The sequence below is a fragment of the Mirounga leonina genome, unplaced genomic scaffold (assembly GCF_011800145.1).
Source record: "Mirounga leonina isolate KUSES-001 unplaced genomic scaffold, KU_Mleo_1.0 Mir_127, whole genome shotgun sequence".
NCBI lineage: Eukaryota > Metazoa > Chordata > Mammalia > Carnivora > Phocidae > Mirounga > Mirounga leonina.
In genome coordinates, this window is record NW_023270316.1 from 60,801,810 (window position 1) to 60,828,112 (window position 26,303).

Sequence of the window (26,303 nt, forward strand, 5' to 3'; positions counted from 1 at the left end):
ACTTTTGATGTCAATAGATGTACTGTGGTTTTAATTTTCAAATCTGTGAAATGTAATTTCAGTTCAGGGTTCCTCTTCAAAATACAACCCAAGACAATACAAAAATGTAGTATAAAGAAATGAATAATTAAACAAATTTAGCCAATTTATGAAGTTTAAGCCCAAACTGCTTGGTTACAAGGTTTGTGGTTTTTTTCCTATATTATTACCGAAATACTTGACTCAGTTATCCAGTTAAGTTTATATATATACATGTTCATGTACATATATCTGCAAATTGCAGTTTTTAATTACCATAGTTCTACCAGGGAGCATGTACCTGCTTCTTTCTTTTGAACTTTTCCTTGCATATTTTTCCCTTTGCTTGGATCTATCCCATCATCTGTAGTTAAGCCTGTAGTATACAAGTCTTTCTCTTTCTTTATTTCATCTAGCCTTATTCCCCCTCTCCCAGCTCCATGCCAGAACCCTCACCCCCAGTCCAAGTTAGCACATATCCTACTCTTACCTATAGCACTTGCTACAGCATCATCATTTCATTAGCAATATTCTCACTGCTGGAAGTCAGGCTCAGCTGTGAAGGAGGATTTGTTTAGGTATAACGGCATCAATATTGAAAAGATATTTTCAATATCTTTTGAAAAGAACCAAAATCAAATGCAGGTCTCTCTTTAATCCATTGGATCTTTACAGATTAAAAATGAAGTTCAAGTGCACTTCTTTTCTCTCACTAATGCATCCAGCAAGATCCTTTTATGCTTTAAGGAGTACCATTTTCACTTTCATAAAGAATTCTCAAATCTATTAGCTGCTCAGATCTGATAGTTTGCTCCTTTCTGCAGATCAGGCTAAGCAAACTCCCACGGCAGCAAGCCACCAGGAATTCCAGTTACAGAAGATTGCCATATTCCTTCACAAAAAGGGCCTGGAAAGTCCTAGCACACCTTATTCCTCTTAACCATCCCTAACCCTCACTCGAGGAAAGGACAAAGGTTAAATAAAAATGTCTGGCATGGTAGATTTTTTTAATGAAATAAAAAATGTATACTCATATTATGGATAAGCTGCATTTTAAAATATGTCCTGCCTTCTTTTCTCAGGTATAAAAATATTTCAAGGCAATTTCAGTAAACTGGATTTCAAGAAACTCCTAAAACATTTTTTTGTGAGTTGTTTTCATTTTGTCTGAATTTTAATGTGTATTTCAAACACATTGCTATACCAGAGTATATAGGTTTGGCTGTCATTTCATAGTTGTCAAAGAGAAATTCTTATTTTAAATCTCTACATCATCATTAAAAAGTTCTAATAATAAAAGGCCTAAATTTTAAGTCCTCCGGGACATCAAAGTATCTCATTTACTATGTTGTTGAAGCTCTGGCAGCATGTTGCAAAACTGGTATGTAATAGACAAAGAGGGGAAGAACAAAACTGGACACAGTTACCTGGTTGTTGAGAGTACGAGATTATAAAATAATTTGTTTAAAACTAGTGGGCTATTTTAATAAGTGAACCAAGAAAGGGTGGGGGAGCTCCTAGATGTACCTATTTTAGGACACATCTTATCATTGACCCCTTTTCCTCCTTAAGTAAATGTATTCCTCCTCATACATAGCTCAGAGCATTGTTACAACATCCTTGGGAAAGCAATCATTTTAAAATGGAGTTAAAAGTCCACACTGCAGCCTTGAAATGTGGTTGAGTCGTGTGATGACCTTGGAGACTTAGCTCCAATTGTGCAAAGTCTCACAAAGTGGACCTAGCGTAGCTTAGAAAATACAAAACCCCTGAATTCTTTTTTATTCTACTAAATATTTTTACTTGTTATGGACTCCTTGAGCAAGTGTTGGCATTGGTAAAAGGGCAACGGGCATTTGCCTAATGGTCTGAAGTTTGATAGCCAAAAATAAACATAAGGGGAAAAAAATCATGACTTTCAGATGCATGACTTTGAGACTTGGCCCAGGCTGAATTCAAGTTTACCTTTGCACTATAAAAAAAAAAAAAAAGTTTGCTAGGCAAATGGGTAAATGGTAGAGTTTATCTTACTTAATAATGAATGTCAAAGTATCCAAGATCATTGAGGCTCAAAATCATTTATTCACGAATAATGAAAGCATGGCAAACACATATAAAAATTACCTAATTTTCATAGCCTGATCCTTTTCTTTTACCTATGAGTTGTGTTGGTGTATTTTTAAAGTTACAAAAGTTTTAAAAAGTTACAAACTTATAAAAACTTATGAAACTTTTAGAAAAGTTGTGATTTAATATATATATAGAGAGAGAGAGAGGAGTATGTGACTATTTTGATAATTAAATTCAGTTGACAGTTCTCAACTGGAGATCATTAACTGGGAAGCATTTGGAAATGTATGAGCGCACTTTTGGTTTCTCAATGACAGAAGGCAGATGCCCAGCAGAGAGCTACCGACATTCAGTGCCAGGAGCTAAGAATACGAAACATCCCGCTAAGTAGGGGACTCCCTGAACAACCATGAAATGCCAGTGGTGCTGTCACCCTTGAGAAACACAAGGGACCGAGCCATTACAAGTAAATGAAGTGTTTGTTGTGAAGAAGTACAGAGGCAGAGTGGACTGTGGAACCGCACAGCTAGAGCTCAAATCCAATTTCTGGCTGTATGACCAAGGCCATGTGAATTAAGTGGTCTAAGACTCAGTTGCCCCACCTGTAAAATGGGCATACTAGTATAACTTCCTCACAGAATTTTGTTGTAAGGATTAAACAAGTTAAAATATATAAAGTGCTTGGCATATGGTAAGCTCTCAGTGTTGGCTACTGCTATTACAAAGTCACTCAAGTCCTTCATTTTACGTTAATTGGAGTGGGTGAGAGGATGTAGAAATATATTTTTTAAAACCCGAGGCTTCTAAATTTAAAAATCTTCAGTGTGGAATCCATTATGTGTCCAAAGGTATTTCTTGATGATGACAACCATCATGTAAGCATGCTCTCCATCATTAAATGTATTCAGCTGAAGCAGGAGGAGAAGGTTGAGTGGGAGCAGGAAGCATTCCCAGGTTAAAGAAAATTTGTGTGGGCTGCAAAAAAGGAAAGTGTAAGGTGGACACTTTATAGGGTGAAGGGATGCACAGGAGATCTCAGCAAATTATAATGGTGAGGTTGCACAGTGGTGAATACAGCTGATGAGATGCAACCGAGGAGAGATTATTACTAACCTAAGACCGTGACGAAAAACCAAGTCCAGATGACAATCAAGTTGGAGAACATTTGTGGAACACTGTGCACTTCCATGGGGTCTGTAAGCCTTGAGCCTATCAGTGCCGACTGGGAACATTCTGAATAGTTAAATGCTTCTTTCTGTAAGAGAGGAGGCTCCCCGCTCTGCAGTGAAATCGTGGCTTCGTTGTTTGCACATAGAAGGCCTTGTTTGTGTAACACTCATTTTTAACTATAATTCAGTCTTTTGAAACCCATAAAGGAAAAGCCAATGAGAACAGTTTTACTTCTATTAAGAATTTAAAAGCCCAAAAGTGAATACTGAATTAATCTTAGTGTTTTATATATTTAAAAAACAACAACTCAATCCAAACAAGAATGAGGTTAGTGCCTGTGGGAAGAATAGAATAGTTCATCACAGGTGGGACGCATTTTTCGTAAGTACAAATTAAGCAGCCTGAAACAAAAGGAACGAAAAAGAAAAAAGAATACCGGTCGCCCTTCCAATTTTTTAAAGTTCTGTCAACTGTCAGATGTTTTATGTGATGATTCAAATGATCAAATACTTTCATCACAAATAGATTTTAGTAATATCACCATTAGTAGACATCCAAAAATAGCAGTGATAGTACTATGTTGATTCATTCTCTTTCAAAGACTGAGTCACAAAGGACAAAATCTAGTGAATTGGATATGATGACAGCCATCCTACTCCCCCATCTGTCTCTCTTGGCCCCTCTCACCCACCAAACCTTTGCATCACTCAAGATTCAATATCTTCTATTACGTTCTTTAGCTATACACTTGCATCAGGCACACACACTTTCTGGACACTTTCTTAAAGTCATCCTACTGGCTTTGTGGTGATTGTTTCTCAAAACTTTGTCTCCAGCATTGGCCCCTTGCTTACGCTCCAGTCATCATAGTTCCAAGAACTCTTAGAAATACCACTTAAGTACAAAAATTCTACCCTAACACGTACACGTTTCCTTCTTACACCTCACATCCAATCAACAAATCTGGTCTATTTTCAGAATATATCCAGAGTCTGATTCCTTCTCTTTGCCTCCGACCTGGCCCACAACACCATCAACTCTTCCCGGATTATTGTAGCCCCCTCCCTGGTGTCCACCTGCACCCTTGACCCACCTCACCCTTCTGAACACAACAGCCACAGCGGTGCTTTTAAAACGAAAGCCACCTCCTAACTCAACTCTGCACAGAATCCTCCAGGGGCATCCCATTTCCTGCAGAATAAAGGCATAAATTTCTTATGCTCTGTAAGGTCCTACCCGATGAGACCTTGACCTTGTCTCTTCCTCTTCGTTTCCTTGTTCACTCTCCTCGTCGTTCCCTCTGGCTGGAATGCACAGCCCCAGACACCTGCATGACACAACCTCCTGTCCTGGAGGTCTTCACCTAAACGAGTTCTCAGTGAGGACTTTTCTGAGTCCTTGAGTGCCCTTCCCCACTTTACTGTTCTCCGCAACACTTATCATTGGCATGAACTGCAGTTTACTTATTTATTGTTTATTTTGTGTCTCTCCACCCTGGAAATGTGGGGGCAAGGATCTTTGTTTTGTTCACGGATAAATTCCCAGTGTCTAGAACAAGGCCTAGCACACAAACATCATTAAATGAATATTTCTTGAATGAATCCAAAAATCTCCAACTCTTTAAAACCAGCTTCTAATAAGGACTACCCTATTTTTCCTAAAAGTCCAGTTTTCTCTTGCTAAAAATCCGTCTAGACTCAGAATTCTGCAATAATCTTCGTCGTCTGACTAGTTGCTAAATCCTTTCAATTCCACAATGTTATTGGACTCTGTCCCCCTCCTTTTTATTTCTGCTGCTACCACCCTCATTAATGACAGCAGAGGTTGGAATCAGAAGACTTGGGTTTGAATTCCATCTCCACCATTCCCCAGTTATAAGATTTGGGCAAGTTCATTTGGGGTGGGGTGGGGGAGAATGTCTCAGTTCTTCATTGGTCAAGTCATACCTATTTTACAGGGTGGTTATGAGTATTAAATAAGATAATGTGTCTAAAGCAAGTAATTGTACCATATTATCTTTGTGGAACTTGGGAAACAAAACAGATGAACACATGGCGGGGGGGAAGAAAGAGAAGGAAGCAAACCATAAGAGACTCTTAACTATAACAAACTGAGAGGTGATGGAGGGAGGTGGGCAGGGGATGGGCTAAGTGGGGGATGGGCATTAAGGAAGGCACTTGTTATGATGAGCCCTGGGTGATGTATGTAAGTGATAAATCACTGACTTCTACTCCTGAAACCAATACTACACTACATGTTAACTGACTAGAATTTAAATAAAAATTTGGCAGAAAAAAAATAAATAGAGCATTTATTTGTGCCTGACCCGTAGTAAGTGATTAATCTATTCCCTCGTGCCTGATCCATGGCAATAGATTTCTAACTCATATCCCTTCTCCTTGTCTGATTCCTTTTTAATACTTCATATCATTACTACCAAAAATGTTTTCCATAAGTATTGCTTTGATCATGCTACTCAACATGTTACTTGACAACTTTCAAAATCATCTTACAGATAAAGGAAGTTATAATTTGAGTGCCTGCTGTGCCTCAGATACTCTTATACATGTTTCATAATTTGATAATTTAATAAAGCCAAACCAATTCATCTAGCACTCAAAGCTTACCCAAATCTGCCTCTCTTCTTCTTAGCCACTGTGGTTAATTTTATATGTCAGCTTGGCTAGCACAGTACCCAGGTATTTGATAAGTACCAGTCTAGATGTCTCTCACTCTTCCTCTTCCTTCCTCCCTCCCTCCACACACACATCCTATTGGTTCTGTTCTTTGGAAAATCTCAATACACTAGCCATACGAAGACCTATCAGGACTTGTCCTATATATTCCATCTCCTCCCTAATTTGTAACCACTCTAGCCAGGAGTATTTAATTTTTTACTATAGATTCCTTGAGTTTTTCAAAAACCCTTCTTATTGCAGCAATTTGTATTTGTAATAATTTCCTTACAAAGAAGCATGCTATCCCACTTCTGCCACTGAGTTACCTAGTGGAAGTTACTTAACATCTCTGAGCCTCTATTACATCATGGTAAAATAAGGATAGTAATTTTCTTACTGAATTGCTGTATAGGAAATGTATATGCTCATTGTGAAATACATAGCATAGAGTGAAAATTGCATTTAATTCCACTAATCTCCAGGAAGCTTATGTGGAAATGAGCTATATTACGTCCTGGCAGGCTCAGGAATGAAGACAGATCTTCAGGGTTAGGTGGTAATTGATAATCTCATAGCATAACTGATCTGTAGTTCTAAGATTGAGCACACAAGGTGATAAGTGTGTAAGGCAGACCTACAACCAAAAGATCAACAACCGAAGGCAAAGACCTGATCGGTGAGGCTGAATACTCAAGATTTAGGGCACCCACCCACCTTGGAGAGTGTAAGCAATCACCAATATTTCAAGTAGGAGAAATTTTCAGCTCAGGGAGTTCCAACTATTTTCCTTCGGCAAGTAAACCCCAGAACTTTAGCAGGTCTTTATACAGACACTCAGAATTAATTCCATCATGTAGATTCCCTTGCATCTGAGTGTTCCGGGTCTTAGGGTGGGGGCAGAGCAATGTATGCAACCGGAGGGTTGTAGCTTTAAAGGGAAAGAACATGTTTTTCTCCCCCCCTTTTTTTTCATGTTGCTGCTGAATATAATTAGACATCTTGGATTGTGATGACAAGGACCACACCCTAGGATAGCAGAGCAATAAGAGTAAAAGTCTCTGGGGTTCTTGGGTGGCTCAGTTGGTTAAGAATCAGCCTTCAGGGCGCCTGGGTGGCTCAGTTGGTTAAGCGACTGCCTTCGGCTCAGGTCATGATCCTGGAGTCCCTGGATCGAGTCCCGCATCGGGCTCCCTGCTCGGCAGGGAGTCTGCTTCTCCCTCTGACCCTCCTCCCTCTCATGCTCTCTGTCTCTCATTCTCTCTGTCTCAAATAAATAAATAAAATCTTTAAAAAAAAAAAAAAAAGAATCAGCCTTCAGCTTAGGTCATGATCCCAGAGTCCTGGGATCAAACCCCATGTCAGGCTCCCTGCTTAGCAGGGAATCTGCTTTCTCCATCTCTCTCTGCCTACCACCCTCCACCCCCAGCTTATGCTCTTGCTCTCTCTCTCTCTCTCTCAAATAAATAAATAAAATCTTAAAAAAAAAAAAAAAAAAAGAATAAAAGCCTGGGTCTTGATCATTGTAAAGTTACCATATTGGCCTTGAACTGCCTAAACTTATACTTTAATATTGTTTGGTGTTAGGACAGCCAAACTAATATATAGCAGATTATAGGAAAGTCTGTTAATCAAACAGTAAGATTTTTCAGATACAGCTTAGGTACAAAGGACATACTAAACCTATACACCCAATCTGTGCTTTCCCTGGGAGGTTCCAGTCTTGGCTCCAAGTGGTGGCCTGAACATGACTCCCTTACCTGATGGCCACAACTGCTGAGCGCTGCCGCAGTCAGAGCTCCCAGGACTGAACTCCCTTCTGTGGCTTGCTCGGGGCTGTGAGAGCCACTTCCGCACTCCTTGACCCTCTCCTAGGCAAACTTGATTATGTGTTGGCATGTAGTCACAGTCATTAGCTTCGTTCCTGAAATTCTCTCCTGGCTTCCGGTGGAAAATAAGAACTGGAGACTTAGACTTTCGGAGACCAGTGTAGGGAACGAGGAATAGCCTGTCTAGCCCTAGAAGCCATTGAGATCCTCACTGAAAACTTCGCAGGTCTTTGTCCAGTGAGTATGAGCTTTAGCTGGAGACCAGCATTGAAGAAATTCGCTCTCCAAAAATGGAGAACTCCTAAATCATTAGATATCTTGAAACTCATTCTGGGTTCTATATACACCTTGCAGATTTTCTCCGTACTGCAATAACTCCAAAACTGATAAATATATTCTATTTCTGCCTCTCATTTTTTGAGTTTTTTTCCTGTGATAAAATATCCATACCATAAATATACTCTTGTGACCATTTTTAAGTGTATAATTCAGCGGCATTAACTACATTCTCACCACTGTGCCACTGTCACCACTGTCCCTCATCCCAAACTCAAATGCTGTATGTAGGAGACACTAATTCCGCATTACTCCCTCCTCCCAGCCCTTGGTAACCACTCTTCTACTTTCTGTCTCTATGAATTTGCCTATTCCAGGTACTACATATAAGTATGAGGCACAGAATCATACAATATTTGTCCTTTAGTGACTGGCTTATTTCACTTAGCATGATGTCTTCTAGGTTTATCCACACTGTAGCATGTGTCAGAATTCCATTCCCTTGTAATGCTGAATAATAGTCCATTGCATGCATATACATTTTGTTCATCCATTCATCCATTGATGGATACTTGGATTCCTTCCATATTTTGGCTGCAGAGAAACCTTGCAGCTATGAACATGGGTGTATGAACATCTATTCAAGTCTCTACTTTCCATTTTTGGGGGTATATACCTAAAAGTGGAATTGCTGGATTATATAGTAATTCTATGTTTGATTTTTTTTTTTGAAAGACACCATACTGTTTTCCACAGCAGCTGCACCATTTACCTTCCCATCAGCAATAAATAAGGATTCCAATATCTCTACATCCATGCCAATAGTTGTTATTTTCTGCTTTTTTTCCCCTTATGATAGCTCTCCTATTGGGTGTGAAGTGGTATCTGTCTCTCATTTTTAATGTCCTCGATTAATTAGAATTTTAGAAGCTCCTACCAGTCAGTGCTAGTGTGAATCTTCTAGCGTTGACTGTATTCTTTGATAAAGTGCTTAAAGGAGGAGTTAGATATGGAATGGACTTGTCTGCTAGTTGTCACACCTCATTCCTCAAAAGCTCCTTCCCCAATTTTCAGCCAAACTACTTCTGCCTCTGATTTCATCAGGTTTACGTAGTGCATGTCTGAGTAAGATTTTGCTTGATAGGAGTTCTTTGGCTTAAAAGAAAAGTTTGAAACCTTTCAGCCTACTCCATGCTTTCTAAGGCTCAAAGAGCTTAAGTGACTTTTCCAAGGTCTTTCAGCCAGGTATTGGCAAAGGTAAGATTTGAACAAAAAGGTATCCAATGAGACAGAGTATGCCTAGTAGCCATCATGGCAGGCAAGCATCCTTTCGATTATGCATTCACTTCTTCAACATACATTACACACACAATTTAACTGCAAAACAGAATTCACTTACAAAATAAACCTGCCTTTGTCTTTCTCTCCTATCAGTTTGACAAGGAGAGTGGTAAGGGAGCAGAGGAATGAAACATGCTCTGGTGAATACCATCATCTTAGTAGACAAGAAACCAATGATAGCAACAAAATTTCATCCCTTCCAAGAGGATTACACGTGAGACACAGTTATGTTGGAGGAGTAGGGGCAGAGTCAGTTGTTCCTACAGAAGAAATATATCACAGTCAAAATTTAAAAATAGTTACGGAATTAAAAATATTTCTGTGAAATATACTGCATTAACACCAGAGGCGACACAAAGTAAAAGAGAGTGGCATTGGCCATGCTTAGAAGAAGCTTATGATATAATAAAGGGCTAAAAGAAGTGTCCACATACCACGAGCAGGGTAATACAAATACTTGAAAGACTTGGGTAAGATAACAGAGCTGGAAATTTTTTTTGAGATTTACAAAAGAGAAAGATCACATTTGGCTGGGGAAAATCCAGAATGGCTTTGTAAAGAACTTTGTAAAAGAGGATGGAAAGGAAGAATGCCGGGGCATATGCTCTGAAAGGTGGGGAGATGTTCAGCAGGTAGAAGGGGACTCGAGGGAGAGAAAGCCAATTCAAGCAGCAGAAGGGATGTGCAAAGACACTAATGAGGACAATCGCAAGTCGTATTCCAGAATTTTGACTTTAGGTAGAGCATAGGCTCTCTGTAGAGTAGTTGCAGATTGCAGCATCTAAAAAGATGAGTTGGGAACATGTTGTAGGAATTGCCTGGTATAGCAGGCTACGAAACTTATGCTCTACTAACTGGAAAGATAAGGAAGAGTCATCAAAGACTTATCAGAACACTGGGATTGAGGGACAAGTTATATGGACTAGCAATTTCTCTGTGCCTCAGGTTGTCACATGCAAAATGAAGGGGATGTGTTACAGGCACTGCTTTTGAAAGATTTCCCTCCCTTCAAATGTCCTATTTCAGAGAGGACAAGGGCAAAAATTATGGCTGAATCAATGAGGCAACTTGGTGCAAGAAACTTAAATATTTGTGCATTGGAATAGGTACAGAATGGATTGGCACTAGGGTTATATTTAGGACTTTATTACACAGCCTAGGTAAAAAGTTAAGACCCATAACCAGGACAATCATGAGATAGCACACACACTAGAAAAGCACACTGAAAGGAGGTACGGACTTTGCAACAAATGGAAGGGAAGAAGAAGAAGGAGGAGGAAGAGGAGAAGAAGAAGGAGGAGGAGAAAGAGGAGGAGAAAGAGGAGGAGGGGGAGGAGGGGGAGGATGAGGAAAAGAGTGGGGAAGGGAGAGGGGAGGAGGACAAAAGGACAGCACAGAAAAGCATGACTGAGGATAGCATAGATAAGCACGACAGAGCTTGGAGTAATTGGTAATTGGGAGAATGACGGTCCTATTAACAGAAGTAGTATAAGTTACGAGGAGGAGCCAGTTTGGAGCTCTGTAGTGGAAGGTTATGGATTTGGTTCAGGGCCTATTGATTTTATGGTATCAGTGGCCATCTGGGTCAAGTTATCCAGCAGGCAGTTGAATTAGCTTGAAGCTGGGGCTACATTCCTAGGAACCACGTGCAGTGGTGAGAATTAAATTCATAGATAAAAGATGGGGACAGCAGGAACTCCAGAGGGAGTCCTTAGAGGTGAAGCCTTGGGAGATCATCATGTTTAAGAAAAACCTAGAGAAGATGAGGCATGATTAGGTTGATTAGAAAGGTAAGTAGAAGGAAATCCTATTGTGCTTTGGAAATCCAGGGGTGCCAGATAATATATATTGGCTCCTCCAGATTCACTCCCCATCCTTCTCCATTCTGCTTTCAGTCCCAGAGACTGCCCCTGTATGGCTCCATGTCTTTGGCTTCAAGATGGGTTTAGTCAAGGGGAATCTGCCAGGAGATCCAAAGGAGGGGGGAGAGGGAGAGGTTTCATTGGGGTGGCTCTGACCCTTATCCAAAGGTTGCTCATGGCTCCTCTCAAGCACTTGCTATGCATGATTCTCTCTCCTTACAGGTTCCATAACTTTCCCTTGCCTTGTCCTTTAGGGCCAAAAATGATAACTGCCCAGCTTCTGCCATATCTGAATTAATCCTATCCATATTGTTCCCTTAACTCTGCCTGCACTTTTATAGTTAGTCCCTTATAAACTTTCCTAAGTTATCCTAATTTGAGTGTTTTGTTTTTCTCTTGTCAGGACCCTGATTGATATATATGCTGAACCCTAACATGAACAGTAAGTATTGACTAGCAGCCTGACTGGAAACATCAAGGTTGTCCTAGCCCCAATCAATATCTCTTTTTATTTACTGGAATCAACAGCAAAATTTAATTTCAGCCATAATTCTACCTAGTTCTTGGACTCCTACCCAGATCCTGCTTGCAATTGATTAAAAGGAACCTTTGGTAATCAAACTAAGCTAGGCCTAAAACCAGCACCACACTTTTTGACAAAGATGCTGATCTATGCATAAGGAAATTGAGCACACCCACAGATAAGAGAGTAGCTTCCCTGATTCTCGATCCTCTCGAGATGGGCACAACCGGCAGTCTTGGCCGAATGCTGTAAGCTACAAAAGAATCCCTTCTCCTTGGCCACGTGAAAGAAATCCTTAGCGCTGCCCAGAGGTCAGTGGCCATCCATGGTTGGTGGTCCAGCTTCTCAGGTGCCTCTCGACTTTCAGAGCCATACCTTACACTGGATTTCTGGTTTAAAGAAGACTTCGAGGACAAAAATATCCAACTCCAGAAATCTAACCAAATCAATCCTGGGAGCCCATGGAGACAAACGCAAGATTACTTGTCTTTTTCAGTGAAAATATTTTAGTGATGGGAATTATAGAGGGAAACTCCTGTAATCCTGGGATAAGGAGGGGCATCGTGAGATTGCTTATGTTTCTGATCCTTGGCCTGTCCCCACAGAATCTCTAAGGACAGGGTTTTATGGCCTTGGCAGGGATAAGCTTTTAGGTTTCAGGAGAGAAAGAGGTAGTCTTTGATAGTCAAGGAAGCATGTCTAAGTGGTGAATAAACACAGGGCTGAGGTTTCAAGAGCAGCTGGGGAGGGAATATGGAGCTGTTCCTCATCTTATTATCACAAAGAGACAGACTTCTGAGGCCTCTGAGTATTTCTTTAGTCACTGGTCCGACCTGTAGTACACTTCCCTGATGGCGAAAAAACATTGAGAATGAGCCATCTCGAAGACCGCCAAGCTCTTCAGCATCGAAGGGCCAGGGAGGGAAGGGGGAGCAGATTTCTGATGAGTGACAGGTCCTGCTGTCAGGATTCTGCAGCAAGAGTCATAAGGCTGGCAGATGCTGCTAAAAAAGCAAGTCCCTTCCGTTCAAGGCAGTGCTTCTAGCATTTCAGAGCTGAAGTAGGGGTAAACTCTGGGGGAGAGCCGTGGCTTAGTGTTGGAGATGAGAGCGGCTTGGCGCGTAAACCTTGACCCCTCAGCTTGAAGTGGAAGCTACGGGGAAGGGATTCTGAACAGTGAAATTGGTTTCTGGGGTTGTTTATATTATCTTTAGGCTTGTGGTTCCCATAATTATTGACATTCCAAGTCTCACCTTGAGGCTCTGGAGTGAGAATGTTATCCTAGCCATTGGCAGTTTGATGGCGATGTTTTAAGTCATTTCTTCTATGCATTTAGTACCTTCAACAGAAATGCAGGCCAAGATTTGCTATAAATAATCCTGATCAGGATAATCAAAAGCTGTAGCCATGTGACTTCCTATTTCCCTTTCCCTTTGATTTATATCTACTACGTTGTTTGAGATACAGCTACTCTTATTTATTACTAATTCCTTGACACCGAATCCTCCTGAACAGTATGTATCATTTTCCTTTTTTCCTGAATGTACATGCATGTTAAAAATCTTTCCTGTAAGTGGAGAAATTTATAGCAAACAGAAAATGCTGCATCAGTTCAAGTTATCAGAGAAATCCTGAAGGAATTGAAACAAGTACATTTAGCTACGCTGAGCAGCAACAACACAATGATAATTCTGGGGAAGAAGAGGGAAAAGCATGACTGGGAAAATATAGACTGCAATAACAGGACAGTCTCGAAATGATAGCTCTGTGATATGAATGTGATATAAAATTCATTTTTAATAATCAAAGGTCTCATTTGCATAAGTACTTATTAAGTATCAGACACAGTTCTGAGCGCATTGCATACACCATCTGATTTAATCCTCACACGAACACTCTGAGATAGGTTCTGTCATTATTCGTATTTGCTGCATGGTGACACTTTGCCCAAGTCACACTGTTTATAAGAAGATCAAGTATTCAAATTTAGGGGCCACCTTGGAGGCTGGTTACTCCAATGCCCACATGAAAAAGATGGCACTTTCAAATTAGAGGAGGCGTGTGTGTGTGTGTGTGTAGTTGGTTTTCTTAGAAATGGACAATTTACAAAGATGTGTGTAGAGATTAGGGAAAGTGCCCAGAGCTAGAGGCAGTAAAGTGATCACCTCTCCACCCAAAATGACAGGAGGAGAAGTTGGTGGAACTCTAAAGGAGAAAGAATCATGTTATTCTGTAGGGAGACGTTGCCAGCCACATGCTAGGACATGCAGAAGCTAATTGCTAGCATCTTTTCCCAACTCTTTATCAAATGATGTCACACTGGCAGCCATATAGGTTGTAGTGATAATCCTATACTGCAGAAATCAGCAAATACTACGAACAAGAACTCTCCCTCCTCCTCCTCCTTTTCAGAGAGCCAGTTGTTAAACATTTATAAGCATACTGTTGGATACAGCGAACCTGAGGCAATGTCTTAATGTGGGAGCTGAGAAAACTCACACCCAGACCTTGTTTTCAAGATGGAAAAAAAACCCAACTCAATAGGGAGCCAGAGAACACTGGAGCCTCTTGATCGGTCTGTTCAAACCATCCTCTGGGGGAGACAGCAGATGGAGGAGAGTGGAGAGGGGAGAGTGGATACCTTCCTATCCATTCTTATCACCCCTGATTTCCCACAGCAATGGAGGTAACTTTGGCTGACAACTGGAAACAGTGGATTTTCTAATAGGGTCAGCGAATTAGTTCATTTTTTGGTTTGTTTTTATTTCTTATTTTTTTAAACAATAGAAATTGACTCCAAGTTATTTTTTATGTATCTTTATTTTTATTTACTTTTCATATATATTATATGATATATAATATATAGTGATAAATATTATCTTTACTATTATATTATTTAATTTATTAGAAAGTTATCAGATTGCTCAGAAATTCAAGAAAGAACCTAAAGAATGAGGCTCACAAAGGGCAGAACCAGGCAGCTCTGGATTATCTAAGTGGTAGGAAGTAATCAATGATCCCTTCAAAGCATCTCTGTTGAAATAAATCCCATTCCATTTTTTTCTTTTAACAGACCTTAAGTGACCCTGCTCAAGATGAACTGTCCTAGAATAAAATTTGATTGGCCAACTTCAGTCAGTGATTACTCTTGGCAAGAAGACAGGGTTCCTTGACTGACAGTCCCATGGAGACTCTCATAATAAGGAGCCCGTTATCTCCAACAAGGAATTCAGAGTGCTCTTAAGAACAGAAGGGCGAATGGGTGCTGGGAAGCCAAGGAACAGCAAATGTCCACTTCCATCTGGGACATGACCTTGCTACAGGGCCCCTCCTGAGTTGGGGGGGGGGGACCATTAACGTGGAAGTAATTGAGAATTAATTGTTCTTTAAAAATCTCCAGGCATAATGTCAATAGTTCAGAATGTAACACTATTTGACATTAACAGAGCTCACACTGAAAAATCACAGGTATGTAAATAAATGTTGGAATGAAAATAAATAAGAAACTGAAAGAAAAGCTGAGATATGCTGATGTTTAAGGAAGATCATATGTCACTGTTTTGCCAAACCTGATGAAAAGATAAGCAGCAGCATTCAGAGTAAGTGGAAAATTTACCGTTAAACATAGAGCCAGGGGCGTGAGAAGAATGGGTTTGTAGGGGACTTTGTGGTCCACTTCAGTTGTAAATGAGTGAAGAGAAAATGCTTGACCTTCCCGGCTGTGGCCCTCTCGACCTACATGGTCCTCTCGCTCTTCTCTCTACTTCTCCAAGCTCTGCTGCCTTCAGGACCCAACACACATGTCTTTTCTCTCAGAGCCTTCCAGGACCAGCTCAATCCAGCCCAATCCATAATGAAATACCGCTTCTTGTCCCATGCACGTGGCACTTCCCAAATGTCCCCTTAGGTTGTCACACAGCTCCTGACATGTGCATCCTGACCTTCACCTAGGGTCCTGGAATAATGAAGGCAGGATCTGTCTGATGACGAGAAGTTGGCTGTTGGAGGTTTAACGTGACCTTTACAAAACTTGGTCTTTCTTCCCTTTTCTAGTTCTTCGTTCGCCTAAACCTTGAAAATAGGGACTGTAACCAGAATTTGTCCCTCCTCCTCTCTCTCTCTCTCTTTTTTTTTTTTTTTTTACACCACACTGTTCTGGAGAGAATTAATGAGAGGATACATGTAAAAGCCAACACAAGACTTACACTCCGATGTTTTCATTTTGTCGGATGCTCGTCGCCCTATCAGTCAAGATCTCCCAAGCACATAAGAAGATTCTTTTAATGGTTACTAATACTGGTAGTATTGTCTCATGCTGCCTATTCTTCCTCAATGATCTCATCTATTTGGGCAGTTTCAGTTGTGGTCTTTAAGAGGATGACTTTCCATCTGCCTCCAGCCAACTCATCTCCCAAGCCCCAGGCCCATATTTCCAACCAGATGTTCTGTAGACCTCAGACTCAACAGGTCCTGAATTGAACCCATCCTTCCATACAAACCTGGTCCTTCTTGCTACTGAAGCCATTGACCACAATCAGAACTGGGCTAGATGCCACTTACGCCTGAAATCCCAGAAATGTTTCAGTTCCAGCATCTCCTTCTCACTGTCTCCCACCCAGTATCCTGCTGGTGTCTACCAATGTGTTCCTAAGGTTCCATTTTTTCTGCAGCCCTATGTCTGCCCTTCATTAAGTCTCAACTCAAATCTTGCAAGAACATCCTGACTAGTCCCTCTATCTCCACCCGCCACCTCAGCCCATGCTCTATGCTGTCACTAGAGTTCTGTCCTTAAAGACACTGGTAAGATCGTATCAGACCCCAGCACCCTCTCCACACACCAAAGCTTCTAGTCTTCCTGCTCTGACATATGAACAATTCCAGCTGTCCACAATATGTAGCCTCATCTCCTCTACAGTCCCCAAACTTCATGGCCTCATCTCCTCTACAATCCCCAAACCTGAAGCCTACTCCCTCCACATTTCACATTCCCAGAATATGCCCTCCACTGTCACACAATTAACCTTGTTAAGCTGTTTCCTTGTCTCAAATACTCTTGCCACCTGGCCCAGGATCCTCTTAATCTGGCATCTTCCAAGACACTTCACCAATTTTAACAGTTAACATTAATTGTTCCTTCAACTAATAACTACCATTATAGAGAACTGAGTATGTGCCAGGGATTTACATACATTATCATGGTTAATCTTCACCACCCTTGAGCAAGTTAGGTATTACAGGCCCATGATCCCTTATCCAAAGCCTTGAGACCAGCTGTGCTTCCAAATTCAGAATGTCTTGTTTTTTGGAAAGGTAATATAGTGGGATGTGTCTCAGTTTCCCCATCTGTAAAATGGGGAGGATGAGTACTAGCAGAGTACCTCTCTCATGGGATTGTTGTGAAACAGGTAATGTGTTCCTTCAGAGAAGGGCCTAGGGAAGTGCCCTTATGAAATGCACTATGAGGTCTATTTACTTGACTGTTATAAACAATACATAATAGCTTATGAACAAGACCTTACTAGGAAAATAAATGGCTCAAACAAATTTGTATCAGGAAAGTAATTTGAATGACGATAAGAGCCCTCATTTTGCTGGATGTTGTGCTTTCTTTTTTTTCTTTACTTTCACTTCCTTCTGCTACTTACCACACCCTTTATTCATCATTTCCTATCAAAATCACAGGCCTCCTGCTATTGCAATGAAAAATCTTTCTTCATTTTTCCGGCCTATTTTACAATTAATTCATAATTTTCTCTGAAAAAAAAATATATATGCTAGATAATTATTCCCTTCTTCTCTGACAAGAATAATTTATGACAATTAATGCTAGTTTTTAGAAATTCAGTGTAAACATCACCAACAAATTCATTTGCTTTACTCTTTTATGGGCCTGGATGCAGAAGAGACCAAGAATGTAGGGCCTGGAAGGGACCCTAAAGACCAGCCAGTATGCATGACCCGCTCTATCCAACTATCTTTTATACTTGAAGAAACTAAGGAGAAGGGAGCTCCTGCTCAAGTTCACACAGCTAGTTAATGACACAACACTAGCTAGATCCCAACTGTCCCCATTCCCACCTACCCCCCCCTGCCATCCCCAAGCAACCACTGATCCACTTTCCGTCAGTATAGATTATTTTCCTAGAATTTCATAAAAATGGAATCATACAATATTTTTTGAATCTGGCTTCTTTCACTCAACATACTGTTTTTGAGATTCATCTACATTGTTGCATGTATTGGAAGAGTGTTCTTTCTTATTGTTGGGTAGTATTTTATTTTAAAGATATATTGCAATGTATTTATCCATTCTTCTGCTGATGGATGTTTGGGTTATTTCCAGGTTTTGACTATTATGAATAAAACTGCTATGAATATCCTTGTATATGGCTGTTTGTGAATATATATTTTCATTCCCCTTGGGTAGATACTTACGAGTAGGTTTGATGTGTCATAGGATAGGTATATATTTCATTTTGTGAGAAATTACATTTGCCTTACATCTCCACCTAAATTTGGGGTTGTCAGCTGTATTAGCCAGGGTTCTTCAGAGAAACAGAGCCAATGGGCTATAAAAAGAGATTTATTATGAGGAATTGGCTTATGTGATTATGGAAGCTGAGAAGTCCCATGATCTGCCATCTGCAAGCGGGAGACCCAGGAAAGCCGATGGTGTAATTCAATCTGAGTCTGAAGGCCTGAGAATCAAGAGAGCCAATGACGTAAATACTAGTCCGGGGGCTGGAGAAGATGAGATGAGATGTCCCCGCTGAAGCAAAGAGGCAGAAAAACAGGGGAGGGGGAGGGATTTCCTCCTTCCCCCACCTTTTGTTCTACTTAAGCCTTTAACAGATTAGACGATGCCCACCCACACTGAGGAGAGCCATGTACTTCACAGAATCCATCAGTTCAAATACTAATCTCATCTGGAAACATCCTTACAGTCATACTCAGAAATAATGGTTAGCCAAATACCTGTTGAATCCCCTGATCCAGTCAAATTGCCATATAAAATTAATTCTCACATTAGTCTTTTAAATTTTAGTCTTTCTAGTACGTGTGAAGTTGTATTTATTGTGATTTGAATTTGCATTTTCCCGATGACTAATTTGTGTTTCCCCGTTGAATTTTTATATGATTATTGGCCATTCCTTATATCTTCTTTGTGAGGTGTCTATTCAAATCTTTTGCCCATTTTTAATCTATTATGTTTGTCCTTTTAAAATTTTTTTTTTTTAAGATTTTATTTTATTTATTTGACAGAGAGAAAGACAGCGAGAGAGGGAACACAAGCAGGGGGAGTGGGAGAGGGAGAAGCGGGCTTCCCGCAGGGCAGGGAGCCCAATGCGGGGCTCCATCCCAGGACGCTGGGATCATGACCTGAGCCAAAGGCAGATGCCCAACGACTGAGCCACCCAGGTGCCCCACGTTTGTCCTTTTAATATTGAGTTATAAAAGTTCTTTTTTTTAAAGATTTTATTTATTTATTCATGAGAGACAGAGAGAGAGAGAGGCAGAAGCAGAGGGAGAAACCAGCTCCCTGCAGAGCAGGAAGCCCGATGCGGGACTCGATGCCAGGACCCTGAGATCATGACCTGATCTGAAGGCAGATGCTTAACGAGTGAGCCACCCAGGCACTCCGAGTTATGAAAGTTCTTTATGTATTCTGAATACAAGTCCTTTGTCAGATATGTGTGTTACAAATATATTTTTCCAAGCAGTGACTTGCATTTTCTTATTATTAAAGACGTCATTAGGAGAGCTCATTTCAAAAATTGTAATGAGCTCTAATTCATCATTACTTTCTTTCATGGGTTGTGGTTTTTTTGTATCCTATCAAAAACACCCTTTTTTAACGTACTCCAGTGTCAGAGATTTTTCTCCTATTTTTTTCCAGAATCTTTATTGTTTTAATTTTTGTATTTATGTCTATGACCCATTTTGATTTATTTTTGTGGATGGTGTGAGGTGAGTTGAGGTTCGTTTTTTTCTGTATAGATTTCTAGTTGTTTCAGCACTGTTTGTTGAAAAGATTATACTTTCCCACTGAATTATCTTCCTACCATTGTTGAAAATCAAGGGACCACGAATGTCTATCTCTGTTTCTTTACTCTGTTCTACTTTGTTGATCTATATATCTATTGTTAGGACAAATCACAGTGTCTTGATTACTGTAGCTTTATAATAAGGCTTTAAATGGGTAATTTCTCCAAACTTTTTTTTCAAAATTATTTTGGTCATTCTTGGTCATTTTACAATCAGCTTGCCAATTTTTATAAAAAATTCTGTTGGAATTTTTATTGGAATTGCATTGAATCTACACATCAATTTTGGGAGAATTGACAGTCATTCATATTGATAATATGAAATCTTCTAAACCATGAATATGGCATATTTCACCATTTATTTGAATCTTTAAATTCTCTTGGTAGTATTTTGTATTTTTCAGTGTTTAGGCTTTGCACATATTTAATTTTCCATAAGATTACATTTTTATGTTATAAACAGAATTTTAATTTAATTTTTTTCTAACTTTATTTTTTGTTTGTTCCATTGTATAGAAACACAATCGATTTGTATATATTAACCTTATATCTTGAGCACTTATGAGTGCTAGTAGCTTTTTTCTTGGTTCTTCAAAACTTTCTATGAATAAAATAACTTCATTTGTGAATAAAACCAACTTCACTTCTCCATTTTCAGTTTGTATGCCTTCTGTTTCTCCCTTTCTTTCCTTTTGTTGTTTTTTTTTGTTTGTTTGCTTGTTTTATTGTCTTGCCAGAATCTCTAGCACAATGTTGAACAGAAATGGTGAGAATGGACAAGCTCGCCATATTGTCAATTCTAAGAAAACATCCAGTCTTTCAACACAAAAGATGATCTTAGCCTTAAGATCTTTTGGTTTTGTTTTGTTTCATAGATGTTCTTTATCAGGTTGAGAAAGTTACTTCCTATTCCAAGTTTATTGAGAAACTTTATCAAAATTCACTCTCAATGTGGTGAGTTACATTGATCGATGTTCAAGGGCTAACCAACTTTGCATTCCTGGAATGTTATCATTTTTATATCTTGTTCAAGACGTATTATCCTTGTTATATCTTGCTGAATTTGATCTGCCAAACTTGTTAAAGATTTTCGCATCCATGCTCATGAAGAATATTGGTCTATAGTTTTCTTCTCTTGTAACATTTATGCCTATTTTGGTGTCAGGTTAATATTGGCCTCATACAATGATTTGGAAGTTATTCCTTTCTTCTGTGCTTTCTGAGATGGTTTTTGAAGGATATGTATTATTTCTTCCTTAAATGTCTGATAGAATTTACAGGGAAGCCATCTGGGCAAGGTTTTAAATTACTAATTCAATTTCTTTAGTAGGTATGAGATTATTTGAATTTTCTATTTCTTCTTATGTCCCATCTGATAAATTCCGTCTTCCAAGGAAGTTGTCTATTTCATCTAAGTTGTCAAATTTATTTACATAAGTTGTTCATAATATCTCCTTATTATCCTTTAATCCCCAGTAGGCTCTATATGTTCTTTTATTCCTGATATTGTTAATTTGTACCTTCTCTGTTTTTTCATTGATCTTTTCAAAGAACCAGCTTTTGGTTCCATTAATCTTCTTTGTTTTTATTTGTTTTTTGTTTCATTGACTCTTGCTATTTCTTTCTAGCTGGTTACTTTGAGTATAATTGGCTCTTCTTTTTCTAATTTCTTAAGGTCAAAGCTTATATCATTGACATTAGACCTTTTCTCCTTTTCTAATATAAACATTTAAAACTGTAAGTTTCACTCTAAGCACTGCTTCAGCAAAACAAATTTTGAAATACTGTGTTTTCATTATCATTCATTTCAAAATGTTTTATTTCCCTTGCAATTTCTTTGACTCATGGGTTATTCAGATATGTGCTATTTAATTTCAAAGTATTTGGCACTTTCATTTATTTTACTGTTATTATTTCTCATTTAATTCTATTGTGGTCAGAAAATACGCTATGTAAGATTTCAGTCTTTTGAAAGGGACTTATTTAATGGCCCAGGATATGGTCTGTTTTGATGAACATTTCATATGTGCTTGAAAAGAACGTGTAGTCTGAATTTGTTGAGGGTATTGTTCTATAAATGTCAATTAAGTTAAAGCAGTTGATAATGTTGCTCAGATCTTTTTAAATTCTTACTAATTTTTTGGCTATTTGTTCTATTAATTACTGAAAGAAGCATATTAAAATCTCTAACTATGTTATTCATTTGTCTATTTTTCTTTAGTTCTACCAGTTTTTGCTTCATGTGTTTTGAAGCTCTACATTTATTTTGTGTTACAACAATAGATACAATTGTTATGTATTGTAACAATTAATAATATATCCTCATAAAATATCCCTCTCTGCCTCTTATTAAACTTTCTTATTTTATCTATTTATCTTTTATTAATATAGACACTCTAGCTTTTTTATGCTTACGGTTTGCCATCTATATCTTTTTTGATACTTTTAACTCTATTGATGTCTCTGCAGTTAAAGTGAGGCTCTTGTAGACAGCAAATGTTTGGGTCTTGCTTTTTTATCCAATCTGACACAGTCTCACAATCTCTGCTTTTTGATTGGAGTGCTTAGTCAAGGGGCATCTGGGTGGCTCAGTTGGTTAAGGGCCTGCCTTCGGCTTTGGTCATGATCTCAGGGTCCTGGGATCCACTCCTGCATAGGACTCTCTGCTCAGCAGGGAGTCTGCTTTTCCCTCCCGCTCTCCCTCTGTACTCTCCCTCCCTCTCTCTCTCTCAAATAAATAAATAAATCTTAGGGACGCCTGGGTGGCTCAGTCGTTAGGCATCTGCCTTCAGCTCAGGTCATGATCCCAGGGTCCTGGGATCGAGCCCCGCATCGGGTTCCCTGGTCCGTGGGGAGCCTGCTTCTCCCTCTCCCACTTCCCCTGATTGTGTTCCCTCTCTCGCTGTGTCTCTCTCTGTCAAATGGATAAATAAATAAAATCTTTTTTTTTTAAATGGAGTTCTTAGTCAATTTAACATTATTTTTTATCTGATTGGATTTTGGTCTACCATTTTGCTATTTGCTTTCTATTTGTCTTATCTGTTTTTGTTCCTCTGTTCCTCTTTTCTTACCTTCTTTGTGTTAATCAATTATTGGTAGCATTGCATTTTAATTCCTGTATTTATTCTTAGTTGTATCTCTTGGTATTATTTCTTTAGTGATTGCCCTAGGGATTACAATCTCTATTTTATCACAATTTACTTAGAGTTAATGTTGAATTAATGGTAAATTTGAAATACAGGAACCCTGTGACAATATGGTTCTGCTTCACATTCACTCATTGTGCTAGTGTTATATATATATATTACATCTGTATGTTTTATAAACCAAATAATACTAGATTCCAAGTTTCTGATCTTTCATGCCTGATTCATGATGAGATTTTGAATTTCAAACAACACTCTCAACAGTTATAACTTGACCCAACAAGGTCAAAACCAATTTCTCATTGCACTAAAAAAATTCCGGAAAACATTTCTTGTCTTAATGCCATTATAAAAGCTAGTGATGGGGAAACCTGAGCAGCTCACTGAGGTTTATTCCTTGCTTCTGAAATAAACGTTTGGAATATTTAAATTTCAAAGTTGAAAGAGAATTTAAAATCTTCTTGTCAGCACTCTCATTTTGTACCCAAAGAAGTGGCATCCAGATATGTAAAGGACTGATCTGAGATCACATGCATTCATTCATTTAGCAATTCACTGAAAAACTCACCATTCATTGTAAAAATGTTTATGAAGTGCTTACCATATACCTGTTAATGAAGATACAAAAATGAGTAAGAACTAAAAGGCATTGAATTGTACACTTAAAACTGGTGAGTGTTATGGTGGGTAAATTATTCCTCAGATAAAGCTGTTAACAAATGAGTAAGATCCAGTCCTTTCCGTCAAGGAGATCAGAGTGTAATGGAAGTGTAAGACACACATAGACGATTGTACAATACATACTGTAATTACAATGCAACACATATTGTAATTACAATAAAATGTGAACATGCTATAACAGACCTGTATGCTTAGCCACTTAACACTGGAGAACCCTGGGGCTCAGGCTTGGACCTCTTCTATTTTCTTTCCACAACCACTCCCTTTATGATCTCATTCAGTATCATGGCTTTAAATATCAGTTGTATGCTGACGACTCCAAAATTTCTATCTCCAGCAGATGTCTCTCCCAAATTCCAGACTCATACATCCAACTGACAAACTGATATCTCTCCTTTAAAGGCTAATTAGCATCTCAAACTCAACATCCAAAACCAAATTCCTTATCTTCCCCCTCTAAATCTGCTCCTTCCACAACCTTCATCATCCCAATTCATTAACAGCTCCATCTTTCTAGTGGCTCAGGCCAAAAAAACTTGAAGTCATCTTTGACTTGTTTCTTTCTGTCATTTAATCCATCAGGAAGTCCTGTTGGCTCTACAATCGACATAAATCCAGAATCTGACCACTTCCCACCACCTCCCCTGCTGCAATCCTGGTCCAAACCACCATTTTCTCTTGTCTGGAGTATTGCCTTGTCCCCTAACAGTCCATATTCTATAAAACAGAAGAACCCTTAAAAATGTAACTCAAGTCAGTTCTCTGATCAAGTCCTCCAATGGTTTCCCATCTCCCTACTAGTTAAAGCCAAAGTCCTCACAGGGGCCTCAAAGACCCCATAAAAATCTGGGCTCCCATCTCCACTCTCTTATCTTTCTTATCTAGTCTCCACTACTGTTCTTTCTGCTCACTCTGTTTCATGCACATGAGCTTCCTTGCTCTTCCTCAAATATTACTGGCAAGCTCTTCCTTCAGAGCCTCTGAATTGCCATTCCCTCTACCTGGAGCTCTCTTCATCAGATATCCCCATTGCTCACTCCCTCCCCTGCTTCAAGTCTTTGCTCAGATGTCACCTTCTCCCTGAAGTCTTCCCTGATTACCCAATTTCAATTTGTAAGCTTCTCACTGGTACCCTGGCACTTCCTATTGTTCTCTGGCTCTATTTTCTCCATAAGCACTTATCACCTTAAATATACCTCATAAACAATTTACTTATTTGGTTCATTTTCTGTTTTTCCCCAATAGGCCAAGAGCCCTATGAAGGCTTGTCTGTGTTCATCACTGTTTTGCAGCATCTAGAACAGTGCAGTATTCAAGAAAACGTTTGCATGAGTGTATCAATGTGCCTAGTGCTGTGAGAGAAGGAAATGGGTGAGTTTTCTTCTGTGACCAGGCCAGGTTTGTTTGCTTGTTTGTTGGTTGGTTGGTTTGTGGGAGGGCCATGATGGAGGAAAGGTTGCTAAATGTCAGTGGAAAGTTAACTGTGCAAGTGACAGTTGAACTTAGCTGTGAAGGATGATCAGGAATTTTCTAGACAGAGAAGATAGTGAAGGGCATTCCAGGTAGAAGGAGTAGCATGTGCAAGAGCAATATTTTACAAAAGCATGGCATGAGCATAAAATGCCAATGAGTATGACATGAAGGCAGAGTGGAGTAGGGAAAATGAATTGATGGGTCCAGAGAGGAGGCCTGGAGGGCTAATCAGAGCCAGCCATGAAAGATGGAGCCAGATTAGAGCTGGCTCTTTTAACTCCCTCTCCAGTGCCTTGTTCACTGCTTCAGAAAAACTCTTTTCAGCCTAAAACTTGTTTTTCCTTTGGGGATTATAGGTTGATACCTTTACCACCCATGTTTACTTTTGTAAATAAATTATATTCATAACCCCAGAATGTGAGATTTAAGACAGGTGATTCTAAGAGTATGTACATTTTAAAAAACAAAAAGCTGAAAGTGTTTGTATTTTGAGATAGATTATAGATTTTTTATTATATTCAAATCCAAAAGACCGAAATAATCAAAATTTCCAAAGAAGTGACAGCTGGTGCCTGGTGCAAGCCTATTTTCGCCATCAATTTAGAGTTCAAACTCTGTAGGAAAAAAATGCCAATGATCTAATACACAGAGGACTATGGAAATGGGTGTAAAATTGGGGGTGGGGAGTGAAAAATGTCCTCCACATTTTTTTTGGCAGTTGACAACTGACACTGGTATTATATTAGCTATTATATATTTGAATTATTAAATTAAGCAGTGAGGAGTAGGAAATTGTAGGAAGTGAACTGATCATGGACTATAATATTGTTTTATTCTCAAAAGTGACATTTCTTATACTTGAGTTTTTCTTAATTCCATTGTAAGGCTGAAGATCTTGCACCTTTTAACTTTGTCAGGGTTAAATATTAAACATTAAAAAGAAGCAATCAGCAGAACAATTATATTATTCATTCAACAAATATTTGACAGCCTATATCAAAAAGGAATGTAATTTGGTTTTGGATTCCACACGACACAAAAGCAAGTAGTTATTTCTCTTTCTTAAAATAACCATGAAGAATAACATTGATCTATAGTGTGGAGATTAACCGTTCAAATTAACTTGTAAACTTAGAGTCTTATGTGGTTTAGATGAAACAGTTGTGAGAATCCCCCGGAAGTCCTATGGAAAGC

At 39.1% G+C, this 26,303-nt stretch overlaps 1 long non-coding RNA gene across 2 annotated transcripts in view; it reads left to right on the plus strand.

Moving 5' to 3' along the window:
- LOC118009467 overlaps window positions 1–26,303 on the plus strand; it is a 42,053-nt gene that overhangs the window by 14,999 nt on the left and 751 nt on the right. For both annotated transcript variants that reach the window (XR_004678941.1, XR_004678942.1), the window contains exons 2-3: window positions 11,645–11,683; window positions 24,882–25,007. This is a non-coding gene — a long non-coding RNA (uncharacterized LOC118009467). The remainder of the gene's footprint in view (window positions 1–11,644; window positions 11,684–24,881; window positions 25,008–26,303) is intronic.